Source organism: Arachis ipaensis, chromosome B9 (assembly GCF_059453495.1).
Source record: "Arachis ipaensis isolate K30076 ecotype BB chromosome B9, ASM5945349v1, whole genome shotgun sequence".
Lineage (NCBI taxonomy): Eukaryota > Viridiplantae > Streptophyta > Magnoliopsida > Fabales > Fabaceae > Arachis > Arachis ipaensis.
In genome coordinates, this window is record NC_142444.1 from 90350079 (window position 1) to 90357251 (window position 7173).

Sequence of the window (7173 nt, forward strand, 5' to 3'; positions counted from 1 at the left end):
GCGCGGTCGCATCAGTCAGGCGGCCGCGTCAATGCCTTTTTGCGCTGGCATGCGGCCGCGTCGCCCATGCGATCGCGTGGCTGCCAGTTTCTTCAAAAACTCTGTTTTGTGCTTTCCTTCCATTTTTGTATGTTTTCTTTCCATCCTTTAAGTCATTCCTGCCTTAGAAGATCTGAAACTACTCAACACACTAATCACGGCATAGTATAGTGGTAAGTATTTCCGCCTGTCACGCGGACGACCCGGGTTCGATCTCCGGCAACGGCACCATTTTGATGAGAGAACTTTTGCATGGTCTAGAAATTTGCGGATAAATCCTCGTCGCAAGTATAGTTTCTAAACCTTCAAAAGTCCTTTCATACAAATGTTTTGGTTGTCACAAGTAACAAACCCCTAAATAAATTGATAACCGAAGTATTCAAACCTCGAGTCATCTTCTCAAGGAATTGCAGGGAGGTGTTCTTATTATTGGTTATGAGTCTTGTAAATTGGGGGTTTTGGAAATGAGGAGCAAATAGTCTAATTAGCAAATACAGTAAATGAAGAACAAGCAATTTAAATGGCAAGTAAAATAAATAGATGACTGTAAATAAACTTTTGGTAAGGTATGAGAAATTAGAGGTCCTATCCTAGCTATCCTTATCAATGATGATGAAAATTGAATCTTAACTCCACTTTGTTAACCTTTACTAAGGCAAAAGAAGGTCAAGGGATTAATTGGTTTGATCTTCAGATCCTATTTATTTCCTAAGAAAAGATTGGGATTATTGAAGTTCAATTTAATTAACAAAGATAACAATTATCAATCATGTTTGAGTTTAATAACTCTTGAGTTACTGATTTCTTAACCAAGACCAAAAGGAGAAAAGTAAATCTACTGGAATAAAAATGTCTTCAGATAGGAATAACAATAATGTAAATAAAAGAAAGCAATAATAAACTGAAAAACCTCAAATAATATTAATTAAGAAAATCATAACATGAATGTAGCATAAGCCAAATAGGCAACATAACTAATATAAGCATTAAAGTATCTGAAAGTAAGAGATAAATATAAAGTAAAAGAACATTGAACCTGGGATTGAGAGGCACTCCTAAAACTAAGAGAAATCCTAAATCCTAATCCTAAGAGAGAGGAGAGAACCCCTCTCTCTAAAAACTACATCTAAATCCTATGAAAAGTGAATTATGAAAATCTTGATCATTAATGGATACATTCTCCTACTTTATAGCCTCTAATATGTGTTTTCTGGGCAGCAAACTGGGTCAGAAATAGCCCAGAATTTGCTGGTTGCGAATTCAAACACGCTGATTTTTTCGTCACTGCGATGTGGCCGCATGGAGCATGCAATCGCGTCACTTAGCGTCAAGGAAACTATGGCATATTAAATATCAAATCAAAGCCCTGGACGTTAGCTTTCCATCGCAACTGGAACCGCGTCGTTTGGACCTCTGTAGCTCAAGTTATGATTGTTTGAATGCGAAGAGGTCAGGCTGACAGCTTTGTAGTTCCTCCAACTTCTTGTATTCCTTCCGCTTTTGCATGCTTCCTTTCCATCCTCCAAGCCATTCCTGCCCTATAATCTCTGAAAACACTTAACACACATATCAAGGCATCTAATGGTAATAAGAGAGGATTAATAATTAGCAATTTAAAGGCCAAAGAAGCATGTTTTCAATCATAGCACATAACTAGGAAGGCAAATGTAAAACCATGCAAATAGTATGAATAAGTGGGTAAAGAGTTGATAAAATCCACTCAATTGAGCACAAGATAAACCATAAAATAGTGGTTTATCACTAATCAAGTCAAAATTTCAATTTAAAAATTCTACCATTTTCAAATCTTTTTCAAAAATCAAATCTTTTTCATTTTTTCTTTCATAATTTCGAAATTTTCAAAATTTATTTTCAAAATCTTTTTCTTATTTCTATTTCATATTTTTGAAATTAATGCTAACAATTAATGTGATTGATTCAAAAATTTTAAGTTTGTTACTTGCCTAGTAAGAAAGGTTCAATCTTTAAATTTTAAAATCATATCTTTTTGTTTCTTGTTTGTCAAGTAACCAACTTTAATTTTCAAAATCAAATCCTTTTAAATTTCTTTTTCAAAATCAATTTCAAAATCTTTTCTAACCTCTTATCTTTTCAAATTGATTTTCAAATCTTTTTCAAATTAATCCTATCTTTTAATTGATTCTTATCTTTTTCAAAACTACCTAACTAATTCTCTCTCTCTAATTTTCGAAAATCACTCCCCTCTTTTTCAAAATTCCTTTTTCATTAATTAATTATTTTAAATTTCAATTTAATTTTATTTTCCTTTTCAATTTTTGAATTTTAACTTTAATTTTAAATTAAAAACAAAAATATTTTTTTTATTTTTTATTTTCGAATTCTTCCATCTCCTTCTAATTATTTATTTATTTACTAACACTTCTCTTCTACTAAAATTCGAACTAACTCTTCTCTTCTGTGTTCGAATTCTTATCTTTTTTTTCTTCCATCCTTCTCTTCTTATACTCATATAAGGAATCTCTATACTATGACATAGAGGATTCCATATTTTCTTTTCTGTTCTCTTCTTTTTCATATGAGCAGGAACAAGCATAAGAACATTCTTGTTGAAGCTGATCCTGAACCTGAAAGGACTCTGAAGAGGAAGCTAAGGGAAGCTAAAGCACAACTCTCTAGAGAAAATCTGACAAAAATTTTCAAAAAAGAAGGAGACATGGCCGAAAATAATAACACTGCAAGGAAGATGCTTGGTGACTTTACTGCACCAAATTCCAATTTACATGGAAGAAGCATCTCAATCCCTGCCATTGGAGCAAACAATTTTGAGCTAAAGCCTCAATTAGTTTCTCTGATGCAACAGAATTGCAAGTTTCATGGACTTCCATCAGAAGATCCTTTTCAGTTCTTAACTGAATTCTTGCAAATCTGTGATACTGTTAAGACCAATGGGGTTGATCCTGAGGTCTACAGGCTTCTGCTTTTCCCATTTCCTGTAAGAGACAAAGCTAGAATATGGTTGGACTCTCAACCTAAAGATAGCCTGAACTCTTGGGATAAGCTGGTCACGGCTTTCTTAACCAAGTTCTTTCCTCCTCAAAAGCTTAGCAAACTTAGAGTGGATGTTCAAACCTTCAAACAGAAAGAAGGTGAATCCCTCTATGAAGCTTGGGAGAGATATAAGCAATTGACCAAAAAGTGTCCTTCTGACATGCTTTCAGAATGGACCATCCTGGATATATTCTATGATGGTCTGTCTGAATTAGCTAAGATGTCATTGAACCATTCTGCAGGTGGATCCATTCACCTAAAGAAAACGCCTGCAGAAGCTCAGGAACTCATTGATATGGTTGCAAATAACCAGTTCATGTATACTTCTGAAAGGAATCCTATGAGTAATGGGACGCCTCAGAGGAAGGGAGTTCTTGAAATTGATACTCTGAATACCATATTGGCTCAGAATAAAATATTGACTCAACAAGTCAATATGATTTCTCAGAGTCTGAATGGATTGTAAACTGCATCCAACAGTACTAAAGAGGCATCTTCTGAAGAAGAAGCTTATGATCCTGAGAACCCTGCAATAGCAGAGGTGAATTACATGGGAGAACCCTATGGAAACACCTATAATCCCTCATGGAGAAATCGTCCAAATTTCTCATGGAAGGATCAACAAAAGCCTCAACAAGGCTTTAATAATGGTGGAAGAAACAAGTTTAGCAATAGCAAGCCTTTTCCATCATCCTCTCAGCAACAGATAGAGAATTCTAAGCAGAATCCATCTAGCTTAGCAAATATAGTCTCTGATCTATCTAAGGCCACTCTAAGTTTCATGAATGAAACAAGATCCTCCATTAGAAATTTGGAGGCACAAGTGGGCCAGCTGAGTAAAAGAGTCACTGAAACTCCTCCTAGTACTCTCCCAAGCAATACAGAAGAGAATCCAAAAAGAGAGTGCAAGGCCATAACCTTACTTGGTGTGGCCAAACCTAGAAAGGAGGAGGAGGACGTGAATCCTAGTGAGGAAGACCTCTTGGGATATTCAGTGACCAATAAGGAGTTTCCTTTTGAGGGACCAAAGGAATCTGAGGCTCATCTAGAGACCATAGAGATTCCATTGAACCTCCTTTTACTATTCATGAGCTCTAATGACTATTCATCTTTTGAAGAAGATGAAGACATTGTTCAAGGGCAAGTTGCCCAGTATTTAGGAGCAATCATGAAGCCGAATGCCAAGCTATTTGGTAATGAGACTTGGGAGGATGAGCCTTCATTGCTCATTAATGAACTGAATACCTGGGTTCAGCACACTTTACCTCAAAAGAAACAGGATCCTGGTAAATTCCTAATTCCCTGTAACATAGGCACCATGACCTTTGAGAAGGCTCTGTGTGACCTAGGGTCAGGCATAAACTTAATGCCACTCTCTGTAATGGAGAAACTAGGAATCTTTAAGGTACAGGCTGCCAAATTCTCATTAGAGATGGCAGACAAATCCATGAAACAGGCTTATGGACTAGTAGAGGACTTGTTAGTAAAGGTTGAAGGCCTTTACATCCCTGCTGATTTCATAATCCTATACACTGGGAAGGATGAGAATGAATCCATCATCCTTGGAAGACCCTTCCTAGCCACAGCAAAAGCTGTGATTGATGTGGACAGAGGAGAGTTGGTCTTTCAACTGAATGAAGACTACCTTGTATTTAAGACTCAAGGTTCTCCTTCTGTAACCATGGAGAGGAAGCATGAAAAGCTTCTCTCACTGCAGAGTCAACCAGAAACCCCACAGTCAAACTCTAAGTTTGGTGTTGGGAGGCCACAACCAAACTCTAAGTTTGGTGTTGAACCCCCACATTCAAACTCTAAGTTTGGTGTTGGGAGGTCCCAATAATGCTCTGAACATCTATGAGGCTCCATGAGAGCTCACTGTCAAGCTATTGACGTTAAAGAAGCACTTGTTGGAAGGCAACCCAATGTTATCTAATTATATCTATTAATTTTCTATTGTTATTTTATGTTTTTTTAGGTTGATGATCATGTGGAGACACAAAAACTACTGAAAAATCAAAAACAGAATGAAAAAAGCATTAAAAACAACTCACCCTGGAGGAAGAGCTTACTGGCGTTTAAACGCCAGTAAGAAGCATCAAACTGGCGTTTAACGCCAGAAAGAAGCATCAAGCTGGCGTTAAACGCTAGAAACAAGCACCAGACTGGCGTTTAACGCCAGAACAGAGCATGGAATTGGCATTAAATGCCAGAAACAAGCAGCAAGCTGGTATTTAACGCCAGACATGCATTCTAAGGGCGTTTTGCACGCCTAATTGGAGCAGGGATGCTAAATCCTTGACCCCACTGGATCTGTGGACCCCACAGGATCCCCACTTACCCCCACCTCTTCTTCTCTCCTCTTCACACCTTTTCATAACTCTCTTCCCCAAATACCCTTCACCAATCGCCTCCATACCTCTTCCCTAAATACCCTTAACCACTCACATCCATCCACTCTTCCCCCAAAACCCCACCTACCTCCAAAATTCAAATTTTTTTCCCTCCCAAACCCAACCCTAATGGCCGAAACCTACCCTTCCCCCCACCCCTATATAAACCCCTCAACACTACTCCATTTTCACACATTACAACCACTACTTCTCCCCCTTGGCCGAATACACCTTCTCCCTCCATCTCCTCCATTTTCTTCTTCTTCTACTACTTTCTTTCTTCTTTTGCTCAAGGACGAGCAAACCTTTTAAGTTTGGTGTGGTAAAAGCATTTCTTTTTGTTTTTCCATAACCATTAATGGCACCTAAGGCCAGAGAAACCTCAAGAAAGAGGAAAGGAAAGGCAATTGCTTCCACCTCTGAGTCATGGGAGATGGAGAGATTCATCTCAAAAGCCCATCACTAAGAAAAGGATGGAGCAAACAAGAGAGCCCACTCATGGACCTCAACAAGAGCATAAGGAAGTTCCTCATCATGAAATCCCTGAGATACCTCAGGGGATGTACTTTCCTCCACAAAACTATTGGGAGAAAATCAACACCTTCCTAGGAGAATTAAGTTTCAACATGGGACAATTAAGGGTGGAGCACCAAGAGCACTCCATCTCTCCATGAGATTAGAGAAGATCAAAGAGCTCTGAGGGAGGAGTGATGACAAGTCATCCTAGCCCATTTTAGCTAGTCTTTTTCTTTTGTTTTCATTAGAATTATGCACTTTCTTAAGCTACAAGCAAGCTAATTGAGTAGATTTTCATGTTTCCCTTGATTGAACCAACCATATGTGAATTCATGCCATTTCATGAGGTTTTGAACTATATTTGTTGCATATTGTGGAAGATTGAATACCTCATGATTTTGAGCAAAACTTTGATTAGTTTGGTTGATCAATGATAGGTGAAGAAGGCTTGGAGAAAGGTTGAAGCAAAGAGGAATGGCTAGGAGTGAAGAGAGGACAATGGAATAAGTGAAAATTGAACCGGGTTGCATGAAGTTAGCCCCAACGTTAGCCCCCTAACTTGGAGGCTAACGTTGGGCATATGAATCACTCTTTGGAAGTAGCCAACGTTAGCTCCAACGTTAGCCCCCTAACTTGGAGGCTAACGTTGGAACTTGAGAGTTTCTCCCTGGGCTACCAACGTTTGCGCCAACGTTAGCCCCCTAACTTGGAGGCTAACGTTGGCACTTAAATCACAATGGGGGAGTAGGCAACGTTTGCGCCAACGTTAGCCCCCTAACGTGGAGGCTAACGTTGGCACCAATCACACCAAGCAAGGCCAACGTTAGGGTCAAAGTTAGACCCCTAACGTTGGCGCCAACGTCTAAACCAGAAGAATGTGGTTTGCTGATATGAAAAGTTAGGGTCAAAGTTAGACCCCTAACTTTGACCCTAACGTTGAAGACCAACGTTGGCTAACTCCATTTCCGGTTCAATTGGTTCACTTCGGTTCTTCTTCAATCTTCAAGAGCAATCAACCAAGGCCTCTTTCAACCCAATTCCACCAAGAACAAAGGCCCAACTCAAGGCTTGAAGATCATTTTGGAAAGTGTATAAATAGGATAGAATTCAATTTGTTTAGGGAGCTTTTTGGGGAGAGTTTTCTTTTAGAGCTTTCCTTTTAGAGTTTTCATAATAGTTTTCGGAGAGCTTTTGAACT

At 38.6% G+C, this 7173-nt stretch overlaps 1 non-coding gene across 1 annotated transcript; it reads right to left on the bottom strand.

Annotated features, from left to right (window-relative positions):
* Positions 1-3127: 3127 nt before the first annotated feature.
* LOC148545427 (small nucleolar RNA R71) lies at positions 3128-3235 on the bottom strand. Its single transcript, XR_015900237.1, has one exon. It is a non-coding gene; the product is annotated as a small nucleolar RNA R71 (small nucleolar RNA).
* Between the last annotated feature and the right edge of the window lie 3938 nt (positions 3236-7173).